Raw genomic sequence first — 23,701 nt, 5'->3', positions numbered from 1 at the left:
TTATTATTAATTTGACTAGACAGACGGGGTGGGGGGAGTGAGAAAGCAAGCCTCCAGGTACGGGACTTGTACCTCAGTCAGTCATGTGGGAGTCCAGCGCCTTTAACCACCATGCAACCTGCCGGCCTCATTGTTTTATTTCTTAAGGTGAGTGGTGGGGAGTAAAGGATGTTGACAATGCTACTTATTGTGTCTTTATGAATGTTTGCAATATTTATTTATTTTTTCTTTTTTGGAGAGGTTTTCGGTATAAGGTGTGTGCGCTTGCCAGACAGACAGAGATAGACATAGAGACAGAAAGTGAGAAATCACCCCCCGGGGGGATGGTTATGCCACAATCCGTTATCCTTCATTCTCCTCTTGGGATCTCGGGCACGCACGCACACGCGCCCAGCGTGAGTTTTAAGCCACCGGGTCCAGGACGGGAACCGCGGTTGACTACGTGGGAGTCCAGCGACATAGCCATTACGCTAATTGCTGGTTCCCTGCAATATTTCTTTTAAAGAGAATTATTTTATTTAACTTTATTTAGTTAATTAAATTTGACCAGAGAGACAGAGTGAGAGAGAGAAAAGAAAAGCGAGAAAGCAAGCCACCAGGTCTAGGACTTGAACTGCAGTCCACCTAGTGGGAGTCCAACTTCCTTAATCGCCACACCACCTGCCGGCCCCGGAAATGCTTCATTTAAAGAAAGGGAACAAGGTCAATAAAATAAGCCACTGAAGACCTCTTTGACTTTGTAGGGTCGGGGTGGGTGGGCTTCCATGGTGGCCCGAGGCAGCAACTACATCGCTCACCGAGCGAGCGGGGCACCTGGCCTAGCCTCTGCCTTTCCTCTGAGAAGGGGCGGACCACAGCCTCCTCCCCACCCTCACGCACTGCACCACCTCTCCTGTCTGAGGCTTTCCTGGGTAAGCACATTCTGGTGTGCCCCTTCAGGACTCTAGTTGGCCCCTTTGCCAGCAAACACGTGCCCAATGCTTCAATCTTGCAAATGGAAAGAAAATTCCATGGTAGAGTGTGAGAGTCGGCCGAAATGCTGAGTCTTGGATAAGACCGGTTAAAGATAGTTCTCTGAAACTTAACAGAGTAAATCCAATCACTGAAGACTTTCATCGCTTCGATACGAATCTTAAATATTTAAATGTAGGCGTTTTCACCTGGCGATTCTCTCTAGTCTCCTGTGACAATGATACCAGGACAGGGAAGATATTTCTCAAGATAAATACAGCGTCCTGCTGGGAACCGGGCCCCTGGCTGAGTCTGCCCGGGAGGCACCTCCTCCCTCTGCGGTTTCAGCTCTAAGCTGACCCGTTCTACTGCATGCTTCCCTCCCTTTCCAGAGACCGATCTGTATCAGCTTGCCCGGGCTTTAAAACCCACGTGATTCTCTCCTTACTTAAAAGCCTCTCTCTTCAGAAAGCCTTTGAGTGAATCATAAAATTAACATCTAAAAAGAACAGCCACCAAGCCCTGGAAAGCTGGGGAATCTCCGACCAACCGAACCGCCACCCTTGGCCTTCCTAAGGACAGTCCAAGGGGAAGGGGCTCTGCCGACGGGAAAGCGGTGGTCCCTGAGCGGTGGAGGTCCCAGGCCTGGGCAATAGAAGGCCTAGCCGGAGCCCCAGACTGCCCCTCCCCCCCACCCCCAGTTCTCACGGACAGCTGATTAGAGAACCGCCCCCCTGCTTTGTATTTAATCCTTTCTCCAACTCAGTTCTAAGCTGACGCCAGTGAATGTTTCAAAAAGAATAGCAGCCAATTCTAGTGACTTTCACTTCTCTAAATTTTTGGTTGCTTTAGTGAAGCGTAAAATATTTTTGAATTTACATTTTCCAGTTTATTTCTCCCTTGTCTATTAAATGTTAGAATGTAAGGGTTTTTTGTTTTTTCTTTTTTTTTAATAAAAAAGAAGAAAGATGGACTTTAGGGATCACATCTGAAGTGTGTCATTAGCCGGGGCTTAATTTAGCATTCACGACAGCGCTGCAAGTTGCACTTCTGGGTTTGCCCTGGATTTTTCTTTCCCTCCTTTGTCTCTATCTTCCCAGCCCTGTGGACTGACTATGAGGACTGAAGAAAGCAAGCCTGTTCCCCACCAGGTTGTCATTATCCTGACTCTGACTTCGGACTAAGGAGTTTCTTGTGTATTTAACTGCTGGGGGGTGGGATCTGAGCACGCCTCTATGTTAAAGGTTCAGGTAGCCCAGTGGGGGGTGGGGGAGAAGAGAGAAATCTCACTTCTCCTTTCTCTGACCCAGTGTAGGATCCTGTCTTTATCATGCTAATGACCAAAATAGACCAAAATAGCAGTTTGCTTTCATAGTGAGGGACTCCAGGGAGGCGCTGGCTGTTAGTGGGGGCCCTGGAAGGTAGGTAGCCCTAGTCTTTGTGTGTGCATTTTGTCTTTCTTTCTTTTAAAAAACATTTTATTTAACTTTGTTTATTTTAATCTGACCAGAGAGGAACAGAGCAAGGGGGCGGGGGGAGCGAGAAAGCAAGCCGCCAGGTCCAGGACTCGAACCGGAGTTAGCCATGGGTAGTCCAGCGCCCTGCACCACCACGCCACCTGCTGTCTGTATTTCGTCTTTCTAAACCTAACTGCAAGGATCTGGGGTGGGGGCTGGATTTGTAAATATAAAAAAATGCAAAATGCGTGCTCGCTTCGGCAGCACATATACTAAAATTGGAACGATACAGAGAAGATTAGCATGGCCCCTGCGCAAGGATGACACGCAAATTCGTGAAGCGTTCCATATTTTTTACCAGAGACAATGTGGGAGGAGAGTGGGAGATGGCAGAGGGTAAGAGATAGGGAATCAAGGACGAGGGAAAAAAAAATAATTAGGAAATAAGAAATGAAAAATTATTTGTTGATGATAACATGTATGCTGATGTGCTTGATTGAACCAATATACAGTGTAATCTGGATGGAAAATCTCATTTTGCATGTTGTAATGATGTCCAGTGAATGAATGTAAATAAATAAATTTAAAAAAAAATGCAAAATGCGTCGCTCACGTGGCGAGTCTGCAGAGATGGTTTCCAGCGGCCCCTTGAAGTCTTGGCAGCGACGCAGAGTGCTGGTGGCGGCTGTTCTTGGCAGGTCTGCAGACCCGAGTGCTGGTGGCAGGTCTGGACACCCGAGGGCTGTTCACAGGGGCATGCGCCCTTCCGAGGGCAGCCTGTTGCAGAGAGCCGACGACTGCGCGCTCACTCAAGGACAGTGGCACGGTGTTAAAGGCTGAGCCACACTGGCAGGAGGGGTTCTGGGTTCCAGTGTGGGGACCGCCCTGAGCACACCAGGCAGGAGTGTACTCATGGCCTGGGTGGGTGAGGCTGCAGGTGGATCATGAGGCTGAGACCATTGGGAAGGCTGTCTCTCTGTCTCTCTGTCTCTCATGGAAGAAATAAATAAACTTACGTGGTGGTTAAGTGCACTGGACCCTCGGTTGAGTCCCAGACCTGGCAGCTTGCTTTCTCACTTTCCCTTTCTGTCTCTCTAGTCAAATTAAAAAATAATAACAAATAAAATTAAATAAATAAAAAAAATACTTTCGGCCCCTTGGCAGACTGGGAAGAGATTTCAAATAGCCCAACAGGGCCCGTGTTGGTTCCAGCAGTTGCTGAGGCTCTGGAGAAGCAGTGCATCAGGGGAGGGTGCCAGGCACGGGAAGCCCACGGCATGGCGTGGGCAGGTGCCATTTGGACTGGGCTCCTGGTGACCTTTGACTCTGAGTTGGGCTGCACAGTAGGGGTCCATGTTGAAGGGGCTGTTTTTGATTTTTATTTTTAGAATTATTTTATTAATTATTATTTTTAATTTGACCAGAGACACACACACACACACACTGAGAGAGAGAGAGAGAACGAGAGAGAGAGAGAGGGAAACTGAGAAAGCAAGCCACCAGGTCTAGGACTCGAACTGTGGACAGCAATATGGGAGTCCAGTGCCTTACCCTCCATGCTGCCTGCAGGCCTTGAAGGGACTGATAATGTTCATCTTCGTTTTGCAGTCCAGCTTCGTGGGAAAGATAGCCTTTTTCCCTGTCTACCATCTTCATTTCTCTTTCATTCTTCATCACCCAATGGTTTGACTTTGGTCCTCCAGCTCCTTGCAAGGCCCCGTGCCATCCTCGGGCCCAGGACATCAGCACTTTTGACCCTTCCTTCTGTAAGCTCTGCTCCCTGGCCATGGTAAGATTTCCTCTTAGAACGTAGGTTCAAATTCAGGCGGTACCACAGACTGCCACTGGGGTCTGGGACAGTCATAAAACTTGGTTACATCTTTTTTTAAAAGAATTATCTTAATTAATTAATTAATTTATTCATTCATTCGTTTATTTAAATTTGACCAGAGAGGGATGGAGTGAGAGAGAGACAAGAAGGAAAAGTAAGAAAGCAAACCACCTGGTCCGGGACTCAAACCACGGTTGGCTAGCCATGTGGGAGTCCAGTGGCCTTAACCACCATGCCACCTGCTGGCCCAAACTTGCTTTATTCTTACATTTCCTTTCCTGTGAAATGCGGGTAACACAGCACTTCCCTCATTGGGAGGAAGATTCAGCGACGTGATACCGAGGAAGTGACTTCCGCAGTTTCCTAGGAAGACCACACTCACTCCGTGCAAGTCCTGTTATTCCTTTTTGTTGGCTACCACACTAGTGGCCTTAACTAGCACTTGTGCCCTGAAAGGTCGGTCTCCAGCCTAGGTTTTCCTCTTGAGCCCAGACCCCAGGGTAGGTTCTCCAGCACTAGGAACATTTCAGAGCAGGTGAGTAATACCTGATTGTGTTAATTGCAGGTCCCACACTTTAATACAAGAAACGAAGCTGGTTCCAGCTGTGTCCTGGTTCACCGTCCCAGGCTCTGGGTGGCTGCATTGCTGGTGTGCGTCTGGTGGCTGGGATGCCTGGAAACATAGCCATTGCCTTCCAGTTTTCCTGGGACTCAGGTGCATTGGAAAACTCCCTCCCTGGCCTCTCCTGGGACCACATCATTCTGGGAAAGGGAATGCGGTGGATACTGGCAGCTACCCAACAACCTTGGCGTTTTAGGCATTCTAGTCATTTCTACAGTGTGTGATACACCCTCCTACTTTCATCTGTTGTGATAGAAAATATCCAGGTAGCTTGCTGCTTGAGGGAGCCAGATCCCACATGGCCAGCCACAGTTCAGTCCTGGCTCAGGTGACTTAGAAAAATGCTGGGCGTCGTGTGCCCAAATCCTGGCAGGACAGAGACATGGAGAAGCGATTGTGGTGTGACCCTGCTCCACTGGAGGGAGCTTCCTCCCTCTTCCTCTCTGTCTTTCTTTGGCGAGTGCACATGCCCTCTGGCAATTGAAAAACTGCGATGCGGAACTTCAGCCTGATTGTGTCACCCTTACCGTGACTGCCCCCCTGGCTGGCTCACCTGTGTGGATCTCAGCCCTCGGAAGGCAGGTGTGGCGCCCAGGGCAGCACCTGCCGGCCCCTGCTGAGAGGTGCGCGGGGGTCCCTGGACTTCACGCTGCTCCTTCCTTCATGCTGTTGGGCCTGCCTTGCCAGTGCGCAGCCCGTCCAGCACTGCCCACGGTGAAGCCCACTCCCCGCGCCGCTCCTCTCCTTGTTCACTCGTCACCCCTTGAGCTGCGGGAGGAGAGGCAGGCATGTTACAGACATGCCAGCCTTGCGTGCTTCCCACCTTTCAGAGAGAGGCTCAGAGTGAGGACAAAGACCCCCTTCTGGCCAAACCCCAGCCAGCCACTCTGAGCTCTTTTCAAAGAGGTCCCATCTGGGGGCATATTCTCGAGAGCCCAGTTTTAGCAAAAGCCCAGTTTTAGCAAGACTTCCTTCCTTGACCTCTCTGACAAAACTCCTCAGCCTCCTATCCTGGGCCTGCCCTCACCGAGAACCCTGTGAAGCTGGACCCTTTCTTCCCGCGTTTCCATAAATCTTCATCCACCCAGCCCCCAGTTCTGCTGCTGGGCTATGAGCCTCCACTTCTTGCCGCGTTTGGAAGAAAGGCCTAGCTCTCCACCCCGCCACACCACCCATTGCCCTGCTCCCTGGATCTGTCACCATAGTCCTGAGGAAACTACCTTTTAACAAGTGCCAGAGCAAAATAGAAGTAGCTAAGTAAATGAAAAGACAAAGGCCGCAGCGTGTATCCTGGCCCCAGCAGCGTAAGGAACACATAGGCACGTGTGTGCGTGCCCCCAGTCTGGACGGGATGGAGAAATGGCGGAGGAGGGACTGCGGTGTGACCATGCTCCACTCTGTGGTATGCTCCCTCTTGGTGTCTTTGCCTCACTCTGGTTGGTGCGCGGGCCTCCGGCGATCACACACACACACACACACATATATTTATAACAAGTTTCAGAATACTTTTGCCTTTAACATGTGGACTGATTGATTGATTAGCCATGCCTCGTGCAATCAGAGGCGTGCGGTCACTGGTGCTCAGCATCTCCTGTGCTTTCCCGCAGAGGCCGGTATATTGATATATGTAAATGGCAGGATAAGCAAATGAAATGTATTTTGGCTTGCTCTTTGGGAAAGCTGAAAGAATGAACAGATAATTGCTCCTTTTCCTGTTCCCTGAAAGGCAGCCAAAGCTTTCTTTTCTTTTCTTTGTTTTTTTTTTTTGAGATGTTTTTGGTATAGGACACATCTGCTCGCCAGACAGACAAAGAGAGACAGAGAGATAGAAAGCGAGAAATCCCCCGCAGGGGGTATGGCCATATCGCAGTCCCTTCTCCTCCTTTCTCCTCTCGGCTTGGGCATGCATGCACATGCACCCGGCGTGAGTTTAGCCCTTCGGGTCCGGGACTCGAACCACAGTTGACTACATGGGAGTTCAGTGACAGAGCCATTACGCTCACTGCTGGTCCCTAAGCAGCCAAACTTTTCAAGCCTAGGTGGAAGATTGCTCTCCCAAGGGTCGAGTAGGCCATGCAACTTTGTGAAGGGTCCTGGCACCATGAGAGGGAGCAGTGGAGACTGCAGAGCAGAGAACACACGTTCATCAAAGGCCATTAGTCAGCTCTAACCAGCGAAGGCACCTGAGAATGTGGGTGTGCTATTGCCCAAGCATCTGGCTTTTATACTAGAAGATGGAGAAATGGCTATTATTATTATTTACTTTTTTTGTTTTAATTTGCCAGAGGGCACATATGCTTACTAGAGAGACAGAAAAAGAGGGATAAGTGAGAAAGCATCCCCTCCCCACATAGGGAGGGTATGGTCATGCTGTAACCCCTTCCCTATATCTCCCTCTTTTTGGGATTTCAGCACACACATGCACCTAGCATGTTTTTCAAGCCACTGGGTCTGGGACTCAAACCATGCAGTTCTCCATGTAGGACCCAGCTGCCTTAACCACCAAGCCATCACTGGCCCAGGAAGCTGGTTTTTATGTGAAACCTCTATGTTTCTATTAACAAAAAGTAATAAATAATAAAAAAGAAACAGATTGGGGCCAAGCAACTGAGAATTTTGTCCTCAGGCAGCGGCTCTGTACTGTCTGGGCTCAGACTCATTAGCCCTCTAGCTGGGGGAATGCAACTCCTGAGCTGAACTCCCCCCATGACCCCCTTCCACCACCAGCAGTGGCTGCTGCTCAGACAGGAGGAGGCAAGAGGGACAACCCGAGGCGGGCTGCTGCAGGGTGGGGAGTGTGCCGCGTGCCTGCAATGTCTCCTGGGCTGTGTGCCTTCGGAGAGTTACCAGCTCCCTCAAAGCCTGGGCTCCATGGCTTGGATCTCCATGCTGAGGCTCAACTGCAGAGGTGAGGAGCTGGTGTCACCCACCCTGGGGAGGACCACGTGCCTGCCCGATCCACAGGCCCTTCCTCCAGTTCTCTGCACTGTGGAGGCCCAGGAGTTGCTGTAAGAGTCCACAGGGGTATAGACAAGGGAACCCCAAAACATAGCTCAGACTGGATTCTCTGTCAGTGGCTGAGAGCCAAGCAAGCCATATCTGATATAGAAAATAAGGAGATGCAAAGATATCACGGATACCTTTGTATGTTGCAAGTATGTGTGTGTGCGCTTCGTGTCTCCTGGTGGAGACTCAAGAATCCAGGGAATTCTGAAGCCATAGATCCCCGAGAGCTGGGATTTTACTACTCAATGATTTCCTCCTCCTCTTAAAATAACTGTAGTTGGGCCCAGCAGGTGGCGTGGTGGTTAGGGGCACAGCTCAAGTCCTGGACCTGGCGACTTGCTTTTTCACTCTCCCTCTCTCTCTCTCTCTCTCTCTCTCTCTCTCGTTTACTCTGTCCCTCTCTGGTCAAATAAATAAGTAAAGTTAAATAAAATAATTCTTTAAAAAACGCCTGTAGTTATAAATTCTACAATAGGTGCTTAGTTTCCATGTGGCTTTCTCCACTTGAGGCAGAATTGAGGAAGCTGTACCGGCACCTTGTTCCTTGCACACACACTGATGACTTACCTGTGATGTCTGAGCCACTAACTTTTTATTATTCTTAATTAATTCATTTATTTAGGGTTTTGCCATAGGTACGTGCCATAGGTACTGGAAAGAGACAGTGAGAGGGAAAGTGAGAAATCACTCCCCAGGAGCCGTCGCCATGTTGCAATCCCTTTTCATCCATTCTCCTCTTGGATTTTGGGCATACATGCACACACTCATGTGCCTGGTGTGAGTTTCAAGCTGCCAGGTCCGTGACAAGAACTGTGGCCAACCATGTGGGAGTCCAGCGCCTTAACCACCATGTCTCCTGATGGTTCCCTTTACTGTTTATTTTACAACCTGTAATTTTTTAAAATAATTATTTTATTATTATTTTCAAAATTTATTATTATTATTTTTAGTTTGACCAGGGAGAGACAGAGAGACAGAGAGGGAAAGTGAGAAAGTGAGTCTTTAGATCTGGGACTTGGACCGTGGTCGACCATGTGGTCTCCAGTGCCTTAACCACCATGCCACCTGCCTGTCCCTATCGTTTCTTTTAATACTTTCTCTTCCCTTGACCAAGTCTTTCCTTACAAACTTCAGATGCTTAAAATGGAATTCAGTGACGTTTTCACACCACACTGTTTGTTATTTGGAATTTAGAAGCAGAAGTTGATGTACTGTAGGGTGTTTATTCTACTTAGCCTCCTCTGCACACTCGAGACCCTTCACAACAGCAAATTTACTGTGACCTGTGTCAGGATTTACTAAATACACACTTCTCAAAAAAAGATGTTTTTAAAAGAGGAATATAAAACAAACCAACCAAACATGGCTTATATGCAGCATAAACTAGGTCAGGGACACTGAGTCCCGCCTGCAAGACCAAAGGCAGCCTCCGCCGGGAGGCGGGACTCTCGCTTCCAAAGGCCCAGCCATGGCTCTTAAATGGTTTCCCAGCTGTTCAAATTTGGGGCCCTCGGAAGGTTCCTGGAAGCCAGCTCGCAGGCGTTGCCTCTTAGTGGTTGGGTTTGCTCTTGGATGGAGCGTTTAGGCCAGGGCCAAGAATGCCCTACGCGTTTTGAATTCGGAGTTTCACGATTTCCATTAGCGTCCGTGTGTTGCTGTCGTGTCCTAGTAACTGACTATGCTGGGAGGTAACAGTGCGTTAAGCCGCGCGCCCCCTGCGCTGCCGGGGGGCCTTCCTTTCTCCATCGTGACCTCGCAGTCTTTTCGTTTGTTTCAGCTTATTTTATAACTTATTGATAGCAAATATCCTTAGTCGGTCTAAAGGAAAGTTCCACTAAGGAAGCAAGGCCACCCCAGTATGGAATGGTTCCCCATAACTAAAGCTGCCTGTGCACTCAGAGCCTCTGTCTCCAGGGAGGCTGACGGGGAGTGCCCAGTGGGGTCGCTCTTCCAGGCACTGTCACTGCCTTTGGGGAGCAGCATGGCCTCTTTCCAGGTCTAGTGGCTGTCAGCCCGGGGAACTGCTCCTTTCTCCTCCGTTTTTACTTTTTCCCAAGCGATTTTTGCTTTAGGGCATGTGCACTCATGGGAGAAACAGAGAGAAACATAAAATGAGAAATCAGCCTCCCCAGGGGGGATGGCCATAATGCAATCCCTTCTCCTCCATTCTCCCCTCGGGATCTTGGGCACGCACGCACACACGCCCAGCGTGAGTTTCAAGCCTTCAGGTCTGGGACTCGTACTGTGGTCGACCACATGGGAGTCCAACGCCTTAACTACTATACCACCTGCTTGCCTCTCCATGTTTACTTTTTATAGGATGTTACCTCTCACAGGCCAAGCGTTCGACGGGCAGCTGAATACGGGGGTGATGGAGTAATGCACCAACTCCCACAGGCTTAGGGGAAACCCCTAGGTCTTCAGACTGGTGCATAATACTTGGGGCCCTGGGGAGCATGGGCATGGGGAGGGGTGGGGAGGTAAAGGTGAAATGATGGGAGAGATTGTGTGAACCTCCACTCCCAAGATTTAAGGATTTCTGTTTTTAAATTCCTGTCAGAGACAGGTTCTTTCCATTCAGCTTCTTCTCTTTGGGAGTTTGTGTGTGTGTATGTTTTCTTTTTTTTTTTTAGGTTTTGCCATAGGGCATATGTGCTCGCCAGAGAGAGGGAGAGTGAGAAGTCGCTCCCCACTGGGATGGCCATGCTGCGCTCCCTTCTCCATTCTCCTGCCCGAATTTTGGGCACGCATGCACATTTGCCCAACGTGATTTTCAAGTCACCCGGTCCAGAACTGGAACTGCACACTAGGCCATGTGGGAGTCCAGCACCTTAACCACCATGCTGCCTGCTGGCTCCATGTGTCTGTTTTAATAAAAAAAAAATTGTTCAGGACCAGCAGATGGTGTAATGGTTATGTTGCTGAACTCCCATATAGTCAACTGCGGTTCAAGTCCCAGATCTGGTGGCTTAAAACTCATACTGGGCGTATGTGTATGCATGCCCAAGATCATGAGAGGAGAATGAAGAAGGGATTGCGATGTAGCCATCTCCTCAGGGGATGATTTCTCTAGTTCTGTTTCTCTGTCTGTCTGTCTCTCTGGTGAGCGCACGTATCCTATAGCAAAAATCTCTCAAAAAGAAGAAAAGATTTAAAGTTTATTCATTAATTTCTTACAGAAGTCAGAGAGACAGAGCGCCAGCACCCTTGACAGTGTCTTGACTCCGTAATCCATCCCCAGTTCAGGGGCCCGGATCACAGACACACAGATACCTGACGGACTCCACAATCTCTGGATGGGAATCCTGCGCCTCCCATGTGGATCAGCCTCGCAGTGTTGTGTTTTACACTATCTGCTGGTCCCCACAGACAGAATTTTCTAACATGCCTAAAATGTTCCAGATTATATTTTCAGGATTTTAAACTGTTAAAATTATAAAATGGAAAAAAAAATTATAAAATGGAATGCCCTCTGATTAGTTTGTAAGAACAACTGATTAGTATCAGAAAGGATTTAAATTTGCTAGCTGAATTTCAACAAATTGGTGGGTGAGAATGATAAATTAATATTATGATTTAATAAGCACGGTTAATAATATCTTCCTTCCATTTAGCTGTACTCATCTTTATGAGATACTTTTTTCAGTTAAGGCACCTATTAAAACCAAGTAATGAAATAAAATAAAACCAGACTTTGAATTTCTGTATCATACACTATTAAACCAATAATTTAAACACTATGCAACATTTAAAATCACATTGTTTGCTCTAAATTTTTTTTTCTTTTTTTGGAGAGGTTTTTGCTATAGGGTGTGTGCGCTCACCAGAAAGATAGAGAGCCAGAAAGTGAGAAATAACCCCCCAGGGGGGATGGCCACTCCACAATCCCTTCTCCATTCTCCCCTCAGGATCTTGCGCACGCACACACACACACATGCCTGGTGTGAGTCTAAGCCGCCGGGTCTGGGACTCGAACCGTGATTGACTACACGGGAGTCCAGAGACATAGCCATTATGCTAACTGCTGGTCCTGTGCTCTAAAATATTGATATAACACACACATTCATATTTATGTGTGTGTATTCACTTCTTATTTATTTATTTTGGTTTAATAAATTTTTATTTTTCCAAATATACAGTTGGTTGTGCATGTTCAGGCATCTTCACCAGTAGCTGGGGCATCTCCACCCTTGGTATCTCTGGTATAAATTACTTGTGCTCTGTGCTTTGAGAGTAGTTTGATAAGTCCTTTACTGAGAAGCTCCTGAAGTGCTGCCCTGGCCAGGGAACCCCAAATCTTCAGCCTCTCAGAGACCACAGCTGGGGTTATGAGCTTAGTGTTGGGACGTCCTTGCAGAGTTTGTTGTACGGAGCTTTGTCCAACAAGACCAGGTTACTGAGCATGTCCGAACTTTGCCTTTGGACCACTTCTTCTTTCTAGCCTTGCCCCCAGATTTGTTCACTGGGTCTTTGTCCTTCTTGGCCGACTTCCTGGTGTCTGTCTTCTTCTTGTCGTCTTTGGGTGGCATTATGAAGCCGGGAGAGCAGCAGCGGCCACCACAGTCTCGCTAAGATGTCGAACAGAAAGCTACACTTATTTTTTAAAGATCAAGAATAGAGGTCTAGGAAACCAGCAGTTAGCGTAATGGCTATGTCGCTGGATTCCCACGTAGTCGACCGCGGTTCGCATCCCAGACCCGGTGGCTTAAAACTCACGCCGGACGCGTGTGCGTGCGTGCCCAAGATCCTGAGAGGAGAATGGAGGAGAAGGGATTGCGGCGTGCCCATCCCCTCTGGGGGGTGATTTCCCGCTCTCTGTCTCTCTGTCTGTCTGGCGAGCGCACGCACCCTATAGCGAAAAAAAAAAAAAAAAACTCTCAAAAAAAAAAAAAAAGAATAGAGGTCTATTTGGCTCAAGATTCTGGTGGCCGTAGGAAAATGGGCCTGGCACCTGGCCAGCCTGACACTACATCCCAATATGGCCAAGGGAAGTGGAAAGTCAGTAGTCACGTGCAGAGAGGAAGAGAGAAGAAGAAACACTAATATTGCTATTCTTTTTTTTTTTTTAGAAGTCTTTGCCTTAGGACACATGCACCCATCAAAGAGAGAGAGACAGAGACAGTGAGAGAGAAAGTGAAAGATCACTCCCACCCCCCGGAGAGGGATGGCCATGCTGTAATCCCTTCTCCTTCATTCTTCTCTTGAGATCTTGGGCATGCACGCCTATGTGACTGGTGTGAGTTTCAAGGCCCCAGGTCCAGGACTTGAACTGTATTCAGCTATGTGGGAGTCCAGAGACATAACTTATATGCTATCTGCTGGCCCCAGTGTTGCTATTCTTTTTTTTTTTTAAAGAACTTTTTACCTTAGGGCATGTGTGTTTGTTGGGTGCGGTGCGGGGAGAGAGAGGCAGTGAGAGGGAAGTGAGAAATCCTTTCCAAGGGTGAGGGGGTGGTGGTGTGGAATGGCCGTGCCACAATCCCTTCTCCATTCTCTTCCCAGAATCTTGAGCACATACTCACATGTGCCTGGCATGAGTCTCAAGTCATCGAGTCTAGCACTCGAGCTGTGGTAGGAGTTGTGGGAGTCTAGCAATGTAACTACTGTGCCATCTCCTGGCCCCAATGTTGCTATTGTTCTTTTTAAATATTATTTTATTTAACTTTATTTATTATTATTATTTTCCAGTTTGATCAGAGAGAGACAGAGAAAGAGAGAGAGGGAAAGTGAGAAAGCAAGCCACCAGGTCCAGGACTTGAATCACGGTCGGCCATGTGGGAGTCCAGCACTTTTACCACCATGCCACCTACCAGCCTCGCTATTCTTAATGATAATATAATTAAAAATTTCTTTTTAGAACCATTAATAAATAAAATAAAACATTGTTTTAGAAAATCCAATAACCTGACAATAGAGATTAAATATGAAAATGCAAAGCCAGCCCAGTAGCCTAATGGTTAAGGGAGCTGGATCTCACATAACTGACCATGACTCAGATCTTGGCCTTGCAGGTTAAAAAACACAGAGTGAAAAAAGAAAACAAAAACACAAAAATCCCACAAAAAAACACAGTGTGTGTGTGTGTGTGTGCACACTCACACACACACAGCAGGATGGAGAAATGGGGAAGGAACTGTGGCATAACCACTCTCCATTGGGGGTGCTTTCCCGTTCTTTCTGGCAAACGTACATGTCCTGTGATAATACATTTAAAAAAAATTGGGAACCAGCAGTTAGCATAATGGCTATGTCGCTGGACTCCCACGTAGTCGACCGCGGTTCGTGTCCGGGACCCGGTGGCTTAAAACTCACGCCGGGCGCGTGTGCGTGCGTGCCCAAGATCCCGAGAGGAGAATGGAGGAGAAGGGATTGCGGCGTGTCCATCCCCCCTGGGGGGTGATTTCTCGCTTTCTGTCTCTATGTCTCTGTTTGTCTGGCGAGCGCACGCGCCCTACAGTGAAAATCTCTCAAAAAAAAAATTAAAATGTAATAACCTCTATTTTAGGGATGTTTCTAAAGATGCTCTCATTCTTCATACACTTTCCCCTTCTCTCAGGGTGCTACCCTACCCCCACAACTAGAGAGTAGGATTAAGGGGGGACCAGTAGTTAGTGTAATAGCTATGTCACTGGACTCCCATGTAGTTGACCGCGGTTAGCATCCCGGACCTGTTGGCTTAAAACTTCCGCCGGGCGTGTGGGCGTGCGTGCCCAAGATCCTGAGAGGAGAATGGAGGAGAAGGGATTGCGGTGTGGCCATCCCCCTGGGGGGTGATTTCTTGCTTTCTGTCTCTCTGTCTCTGTCTGCCTGGCGAGCGCACGCGCCCTATAGCAAAAAAAAAAAAAACTAAAAAAAGACAAAAAACAAAAACCAAAAAATGGGGGAATTAGCCTGGTTTATTGCTGGAACCAGTTTTATTCAGAAGATAGGGGTTTGTAATGTATGAGTTCAGTAAACGGCCTTGGTTCTGCTGGAGTAGTCCCAGGTCTACAGAACCCCGAAAGCAATCAGTAATCCCATTTGGATGATGTGTTAGAACATGTGGTTATAGTATGGCTTAATAAAATGACTTCCAAAAATAATGGAGGCAATAATTTTTGACCTCCAAAAATAGAGTCTCAGTCATGATGACTGTAAATTACTAATGCCCTCGCTATCCTTGAGCAAGAAGCCACCAAAGACCCTCTGACTCATAGGCTGATTCAAGGAGGCCAGAGTGATTTAGAGGATGATTTTGCATCCAATAAAAAAAGCCTAAAATTTATGAAAGTAAGAAGCCAAAGTACAAACACTCTGAAGGACTTAGACTCAACCTTGGCTGCATCTTCAGGTCACCCAGAGAACCTGTAAAAACACTCTGAGGCATTAGTATTTAAACAAACAAAATGTCCTCATGGTATCGTGTGCGGCCATAGTTGAGAAGTACTTTCACAGCCATGGCCATGGCATCTGCTCAGCTTCCATTTCTGGCTATTAGAGAGGAACTGGCAGCAGACTCAGCCTTCTGCTGAATCCACTATAGAGACAGATTACATAAGTCGGCTGTTTTCAGGCTCTGAGTAGCAAGCAGTGTTAGAGTGGGGTCTTCAGGTATGGGCAACATGCAAATATCACGCGTTCCGTGATCACCCTGGCTTTACGCCTGCTGTTGCACAGAGCTCAACCAAAGCTGAGACGCAACAATATTGAGAATGGGTGGGTGCCAAAGCAGCTTAAGTTTTCAGAATAGGATAGCAGACAAGAAGGTAGCTTTTCAGGATAGTGGGGACAGAAGTTCGTGTGAGAACTCGTTGCATGAGTCTTTAACAAAGGACTGGTCTGTGAATGTTCAAGACAGGACTCCATAATGTCGGTCGTGGGATTGCGAGCTGAGTAGTAATACTATCCGTAGGTCGTGGGATTGGGGGCTGAGTAGTAATACTATCCGTAGGCCGTGGGATTGGGGGCTGAGTAGTAATACTATCCGTAGGCCGTGGGATTGGGGGCTGAGTAGTAATACTACCCATTGGATATCATGGGGGATGTTGGAGTCCTTGCTGAACACCTTGGACATTCTTTTTATTATTTTTTAAAAAAGAATTATTTTATTTATTTATTTATTTTATTTTAATTTGACCAGAGAGAGAGAAAGGGAAAGTGAGAAAGCAAGCCACCAGGTCTGGGGCTTGAACCACCAGCCAGGTGAGAGTCCAGCACCTTAACCACCATACTGCCTGATGGCCCCACACCTTGGGCATTCTGAGACCTAGAAAACATATTTTTTGAGATTAAGGACTGTGCCATAATATAAGAGCCATACTCAGGACTAAGTCTGAAACAAAAGTAGATTCTTCTATAATAAATAGTAATACTAATCTATCCTGATCCAAAGGGCACAATAGTAATTTAAATGCCTGCCAGAACAAAATGCAAGATCTTATCAAAGAAGATAGCAGAATCCAAACTTTCTACAACATGTCATTTGCAGTGTCTACCATACCTTAAAAAAGGAGCAGATATGTGAAAAAGCAGTGTGTGACCTATGTCACAATGTGACCTATGCTCAAGAAAAAGGTAGTTAATAAAAACAGACTCCAAATTGCTCTAAATGTTGGGATGCCATGGTGCTTAAGATGCTGGATCCTCACATGACCAACCATGGCTTGAGGCCCAGACCTGGTGGGTTGAAAAACATGTCAGATTGGGACCAGCAGTTGGCCTAATGGCTATGTTGCTGGACCCCCATGTAGTCAACTGCGGTTTGAGTCCCAGACCTGGTGGCTTAAACTCACGCCGTGTGTGTATGCATGCATGCCCAAGATCCCGAGAGGAGAATGGAGAAGAGATTGTGTCGTGGCCATACCCCCTGGGGTAAGATTTCTCGCTTTCTGTCTCTCTGTCTTTCTGGCGAGTGCACAGGCCCTATAGCAAAAACCTCTCAAAAAAAAAAAAAGAAAGAAAGAAAAACATGTCAGGCACGTGTGCATGTGTGTCCCAAATCCTAAACCCTAACAAGAGAATGGAGGAGAAGGGGTTGCGGTGTTGCCATCCCTTCCAGGGGGTGATTTTTCACTTTCCCTCTCTCTGTTTCTCTCCAGCAAGTGCATGTGCTCTACGGGGGGGAAAAAAAAATTGATCTAAATGTTAAACTTAGCAGACAAGAAATTTGGGCAGCTGAAATAAAAATTTTATTTCTTGTAGTATCTCCATCTCAACTAATATGCACTGTATTCATGCTGGGAAAAACTATTTTGTATGCTATAAAGATGTATAATGAGGAGCCAGCAGTTAGTGTAATGGCTATGTCACTGGACTCCCATGTAGTCGACCGCGGTTCGAGTCCCAGACCCGGTGACTTAAAACTCATGCCAGGTGTGCATGCATGCTCAAGATCCCGAGAGGAGAATGGAGGAGAAGGGATTGCGGTGTGGCCATCCCCCCTGGGGGCTGATTTCTTGCTTTCTCCCTGTCTGTCTGTCTAGCGAGCACATGCGCCCTATAGCAAAACCTCTCCAAAAAAAAAAAGATGGATAATGATATATAAATAAATAAATAAATAAATAAATGAAAGTATCCAAAGACCTAAAGGAAAAGGCCCTAATGAATGATCACATAGGCAATCTCAGCAGAGAAATGGGACTATTAAAAAGTACCCTGTGGGTCAGCCTGTGGCATAGTGATTAAGGTGGCTGGATCACACATGGCCAATTGTGCAGTTCGAGTCCCAAACTCAGCAGTTTAAAGAAAAAAAAAAAATGTGCCACACAAGGCGCATGTGCATGTTTACTCAGAATCCCGAGGAGAAGGGGGGAAAACGGATTGCAGTGTGGCCATGCCTCCTGGGGAGTGCTTTCTTTCTCTCTCTATCACACATGCCCTGTAGCAAAGCTTTTCAAAAAGGTACTAAAAAATTACAAAAACAAAAAAAACCCCAAGAAAACACTAGAACAAAACAACACAATATATAAAATGAAAATCTCACTACTCAACAGCAGACTACAGAAGACAGGAAATACATCAATAAAAATGATCAAATCTGGGGACCAGCAGGTGGCATATGGTTAAGGTGCTGGACTCCTAAATGGCTCACTACAGTTCAGGACAGACCTGGACTTGGTGTCTTGAAAATAACACCGAGTGTATGTGTGTGCATGCCCAAAATCTCGAGAGGAGAATTCCTAGGGGTTGTGGCATGGCTGTCTTCCATGGGGGGTGATTTCTCACTTTTCCTCTCACTTTCTCTGTCTCTCTTTCTCCAGTGAGTGCATGCATTCTAGGGCAAAAACCTAAAAAAAATAAAAAATAAAAAAATAAAGGGCCCAGCAGGTGGCCTGGTGGTTAAGGAGCAGGACATTCTCACATGGCTGACAACAGTTGGAGTCTCGGACCTGGTGGCTTGCTTTCTCACTTTCCCTCTCTCTTTTTCTCTCTCTCTGGTTAAATTTAAATAAATGAGTAAATAATTATTTTAAAAAGATTAAATCTGAAGAATAAAGGGAAAATATTTAAGGTGATAGATGTATTAATTATCCTGATTAGATGATTATATGCTATATTCATGTGTTGAAAAGCGACACCATGCAGGTCTTGTGTGACTTTGGGCGTCCGCTCAACCTCTGTGAGGAGAGTTTTTAGTCTGTGGCCTGGCAGTCTTGTTTTCTGCTTTCGGACCCGAGTCCTCCACCGTAAACATGCTCCGCCAGATCCGGAGGCAGGCCAAGAAGCATCTGAGTTTGATTCCCCTGTTTATATTTATTGGAGCTGGAGGTACTGGAGCAGCACTGTATCTCATGCGTTTGGCAATGTTCAATCCTGATGTCTCTTGGGACAGAAAGAATAACCCTGAGCCCTGGAACAAACTGGGTCCCCATGATCAGTACAGGTTTTACTCAGTGAATGTGGATTCCAGCAAACTGAAGAAGGTCCAGACTTCTAAATGAAATGTTTCACTTATAAAGCTGCTCATAATGAAGGGCTTCAGAAGCCATCCGCACAATTTTCCGCTTAACCAGGAAATATTTCTCCTCTGAATGCATGAAATCATTTTGATGTGTTCAGATTTACGCTGGTTAATAAATATCTGAAACTTGAAAAAAAAAAAGAAAAGCGACACCATACCTTTTAAATATATACAATTATTATCTGTTATTCAAAAAAAGATTTAAGAAACATGAACCAAGCTTTAGCGCGTATAAGACAATTTCAAATAGTCTAAAGTACAGTTGTATCTCATTATCCATGGGCATTGGTTTCAGGATCCTGCAGAGACCAAGATCTGAGACTGCTCAAGGGCTTTATATAAAATGGTGTAATATTTGTATATAACCTATGCATATCCTTCTGTGTACTTTAAATCTTCTTTGGATTACTTATAATACCTAATATGATATAAATTCTACGTAAATAGTGGCTACACTGTATTTTAAAAAGTTTATTTATTTCTTCCCTGAGTCAGGGAGACAGACAGATAGCATTCTCAACAGGATCTTGACACTACAGGCCACCCCAGCTCCAGCCAGCCCCAGGTCATGGGCACATGCACGCCTGGTATAGCAGAGAGGTTACCAGATAACACTGAACCTTCCCATGTGGGTCAGCCTGTGCCACCATTCAGCTTCCTGCATAATTTAAAAAATTTTTATTTGTGCTATTATTTTTATTTTTAGAATTAGGATCTTTTTTTTTTTTTTTTTTTTTTTTTTGCTATAGGATGCGTGCGCTCACCAGACACAGAGAGAGAGACAGAGAGATAGAAAGTGAGAAATCATGCCCCAGGGGGGATGGCCATGCCGCAATCCCTTCTCCTCCACTCTCCTCTCGGGATCTTGGGCACACACGCACACGTGCCCGGCATGAGTTTAAGCCACCGGGTCCGGGATGTGAACTGCGGTCGACTATGTGGGAGTCCAGCGACATAGCCATTACGCTAACTGCTGGTCCCAGAATTAGGATTTTACTATGTTACTCAGGTCAGCTTTGAACTTGCAACCCTCCTGCCTCAGCCTCCTGAGTAGCTAGGACTACAGGTGTGCACCATTATGCCTGCCTAGTATTCGTGTTATTTTTAAATTGTATTAATACACATTGCTATTTATTTATTTATATGAAAATTTTTTATCCATGGTTGGTTGATTTTCTAAATGTGGAACTAACAGAAATGGAGGATTGACTACTTGTAATTAGAATCCCAGTAGAAGAGAACAAGGAGAATGGCAGAAAATTTGTTCAAAGAAATAATGGCCCCAATCTCTCATTGTTAGTAATAAACATCAGTCTACAAATACAGGCAGTTCAGGATATCCCAAACAGGATAAAAACAGAGAACTCCACTTGGGCATATCATAGTTAAACTCACAGAAGACAACACTGAACAGCCTTGAAATCTCAAAGGTCAAAATCAATACATTAGGAACCATAGGAAAGGAATACAACAATGGGCAAATCCAGCTTTTCTGATGGTAACAACTCCCCAGGACTCGTTAAACCACAAGTCCCCAGGCTCCATTCGAGACCCATTAAATCAGAATCCACTGGGGAGCTGTGTGGTTAATAAGCAATCTGGTAATTCCTACTATGGGGAAGTTAGGAAAGTGCTGGAATTCCCTTTCCTGAGGCATGGCCTTCTAGTGACTGTCTTATAAAATAAAAGAGGTAGTGTTTTCTCAGTATCACAAACTTTAAAAATATTCTGTTAAAACAAATGGCATTTTCAGGGACCAGCAGGTGGCATGGTGGTTAAGGCGCTAGACACTCCCACATGGCTGACCACAGTTTGAATCCTGCACCTGGTGGCTTGCTTTCTCACTTCTCCTCTTTCTCTTTCTCTCTCTGTCAAAACAAATGCCATTTTCTTTCATTTTAATATTTCAGAACTTGATATGACTAAACTGACTGATCTGGCACAAAATTTACTGACCAAGTGGAATCCATAAAGTAATAATCATTTAGCTATGTTATGAAAACCCAATATGTTAAAATCATATGTTTAAAATGGAATGTTCTAGTTCACACTTCTTAGTAAATAGAGAGAAACACATTCTCATAATGTGTAAAGTCTTCCTCTGTCAGAAGTGGGCAGAGGCCCATGGCATTGTGATCTTGTGGCTAGCAGAACAAAACAAGAGCTAAATCTTCCTGTTCTTATTTCTTTTTTAGAATTATTTATTTAAATTTATTTATTATTATTATTTTCTAATTAGCTATAGGGCACGTGCACCCACCAGAAAGAGACACAGAGAGAGAGAGAGAGAGAGAGAGAGAGAGAGAGAGAGAGAGAGAGAATTCGCCGGGTTCAGGACTTGAACTGTGGTTGGCCATGTGGTAATCCAGCAGAACTACCATGCCACCGGCTGGCTCTTCCTATTGTTATTTCCGTGAAACTGTAGAAGTCCGACTTTTGCTCCTGAGAAGCAGTTCCTTAAAAAGTCTAATCAGTTGGTGTAAATGCACAGTGACCATGTGAGCAGTGTGCAGGAAGTCACTGGAGCTGGGGCTAGAAGACGCACCCAGCTTTCCAGACTGTACTGCTAGACCATTTCTGTCTGGAGGACAATGGTGGGAGATGGAGATACGCCCCTTACATAACTATTGGGGCTATTATTACAACTACCCATGACGTCACTCTCCCCCAGCCTATTTCTGGATTCATTGCTTTTTTTTTTTTTTGCTTTGGACTAATCTACTTGTAATTACTAAGGCTGTCTGGGTTTCAAGTATCAGAAACCAACTCTGTAATTATTTGAATGAAAAATGACTTTACTGGAAGGAGGCCTAGGCATTTCAGGGCATTTGAACAACTGTACTTTGAAAGGGGCAAGACCCAGGAAGGCCCTAGAGACCTGAACAGTGCAGGCCCTTTCTCCGGGTGCTGCCATCGGTGTTACTTGGACTGATGACTGCCAGCCTCTGTCTCTCTCTTCGATCCCAGCTTCCTATCTGAGAAAAGGCGTTCACCTTGGGTCACTTGTCCTCTCAAGACCGTCAGCAGGGGTGACAGGATCACACGCTGCAGCATGGCCGTGGAGGAGGCTGGGGAGTTTCCTGCTCCTCTGACTTGATTCTCTCTTCCTTGGACACTTTGCAGTCATGATTTCAGCTCTCCCTTTTTTCCTTTATTTCTAGGCCCCTCATCTCTGAATCTGAGTACTCTATCTTCAGCTCTCTGCTATGCATTTCCCTTTGGATATTCCACATTATCCCAGATGCCATTTCCCTCCCTTGTGTCTCTCCCCTGCCTCTCCCACCTGCACCTGCTCAGAAGTAGATAAAACATACTGGGGCCAAAATGATGGGCAAAACGCTGCCTGCCTTCCTGTCTGAGGGTAGAGGGGAGAGTTCTTGCGTAGGCCCTGAGTTAGACCTAAAGGGGGGACAGAAATTTCCCAGGGGGAAGAGAACAGCATCCTTGAGCAGAGGCCTGGACAGAGAAGCCCATCACAGGGAAGCACCTGAAGGGCGGGTGGGGGCACAGGCTCAGGGCGGGGTCAGCAGAGGTGGAGTAACCAGAGGGCCAATGATGGAGAGGTGCCTGCTGAGACCCTCAGTAGAAAGGGAGCACCTGGGTGGAGGGTGCAGGGGCGAGTCTTCCATGCCCATGCACAGCCCCACTTGAAACCAAGTTCAGCGCTCTGCAGGCTTCCTCGTGAGCAGCCGCTTCTGTCCTGAGAGCTGCGCCCTTTTTGATCCTCCCCTCGGATTCCAGCTCCTGTCTGAGTGCTTGTACATACTCATCAGAGTTCGATTATTATTATTTTTTTCATTTTAGCAGTTTTTAGTGAGAATTTATATAAGATTATTTCACTCCTGCATCTTCTCAATTGTTTTTTCCTTACGTTTGCCCTTTTCTTTTCCTACTTGGCAAGACTTGGCTTTCTGTTCAAGGATCTTTTTGCGGTCTTTGTCCAGCTTTAGTCTATGGTAACCGCCTTGCTGGGGCGAATCCCCACGTGGACCGCTGTGCCGTTAGCCTTTTCCCACTGCACCCGCTCAGTGTAGGTGACGTATTTCTTCCTGTACACTTGGACCACTTTGCCAATGTGCTGCCCTTTATAGTGTCCTCGCACAACCTGAACTTCATCTTCTCGGAGGGGCATAGATCGCACGTTGTACTTCTGCCTCAGCTCTTTGGAAAGGGGGGAAGACATTATCTTCCTTCGGATGTGGGAAGGTGCATTGAAATGCCTTTTATGGTTCTTGCTTCGGTTGGAAGTCACAAAAGGATTGAACTTCATTTTGGCTGCTGCCACTCCAGCGATGACCATGAAGGAGCTAGAGTTCGGCAACTCCCACGTAGTCGACTGCGGTTCGAGTCCTGGACCCGGTGGCTTAAACTCATGCCGGGCACGTGTGCGTGTGTGCCCAAGATCCCAAGAGGAGAATGGAGGAGAAGGGATTGCGGCATGGCCATCCCCCCTGGGGGGGTGATTTCTCGCTTTCTGTCTCTCTGTCTCTCTCTGTCTGTCTGGTGAGCGCACGCGCCCTATAGCAAAAAAAAAAAAAAAATCCTCTCAAAAAAAAAAAAACATGTTTTGAGCTCTAAATGTAATAACTAATGATTGCAGAAAATCTGAAAGCAACAGGACCCCTCCAAATCACCTTGATTTCCCACCTTGGGGAATACGGTAGTTACTAGGCATTGTCTATGCCCGTGATCTCTTTTTTTTTTGGAAAGGTTTTTTCATTATAGGGCGTGTGTACTCGCCAGCCAGACAGAGACATAGAGACAGAAAGCGAGAAATCACCCCCCAGGGGGGATGGTCACGCCGCAATCCTTTCTCCTCCATTCTCCTCTCGGGATCTTGGGCATGCACGCACACGTGCCCGGCGTGAGTTTTAAGCCACCGAGTCCAGGACGCG

General features: G+C 46.6%; 1 non-coding gene and 3 pseudogenes across 1 annotated transcript; 2 read left to right on the top strand and 2 right to left on the bottom strand.

Moving 5' to 3' along the window:
• Positions 1-2,656: 2,656 nt before the first annotated feature.
• LOC114009122 (U6 spliceosomal RNA) lies at positions 2,657-2,763 on the top strand. Its single transcript, XR_003550591.1, has one exon. It is a non-coding gene; the product is annotated as a U6 spliceosomal RNA (small nuclear RNA).
• Positions 2,764-12,017: 9,254 nt separating this feature from the next.
• On the bottom strand, positions 12,018-12,441 carry LOC106735642 (40S ribosomal protein S25 pseudogene; annotated as a pseudogene).
• A 5,991-nt stretch (positions 12,442-18,432) lies between these two features.
• Positions 18,433-18,871, top strand: LOC102501151 (cytochrome c oxidase subunit NDUFA4 pseudogene; annotated as a pseudogene).
• A 3,652-nt stretch (positions 18,872-22,523) lies between these two features.
• On the bottom strand, positions 22,524-23,120 carry LOC102489264 (60S ribosomal protein L26 pseudogene; annotated as a pseudogene).
• Between the last annotated feature and the right edge of the window lie 581 nt (positions 23,121-23,701).

This window comes from Tupaia chinensis, unplaced genomic scaffold, assembly GCF_000334495.1.
Source record: "Tupaia chinensis unplaced genomic scaffold, TupChi_1.0 Scaffold000468_1, whole genome shotgun sequence".
Taxonomy (NCBI): domain Eukaryota; kingdom Metazoa; phylum Chordata; class Mammalia; order Scandentia; family Tupaiidae; genus Tupaia; species Tupaia belangeri.
The sequence above is the reverse complement of the archived record's forward strand: the minus strand, read 5'-3'. Positions and strand labels throughout refer to the sequence as shown.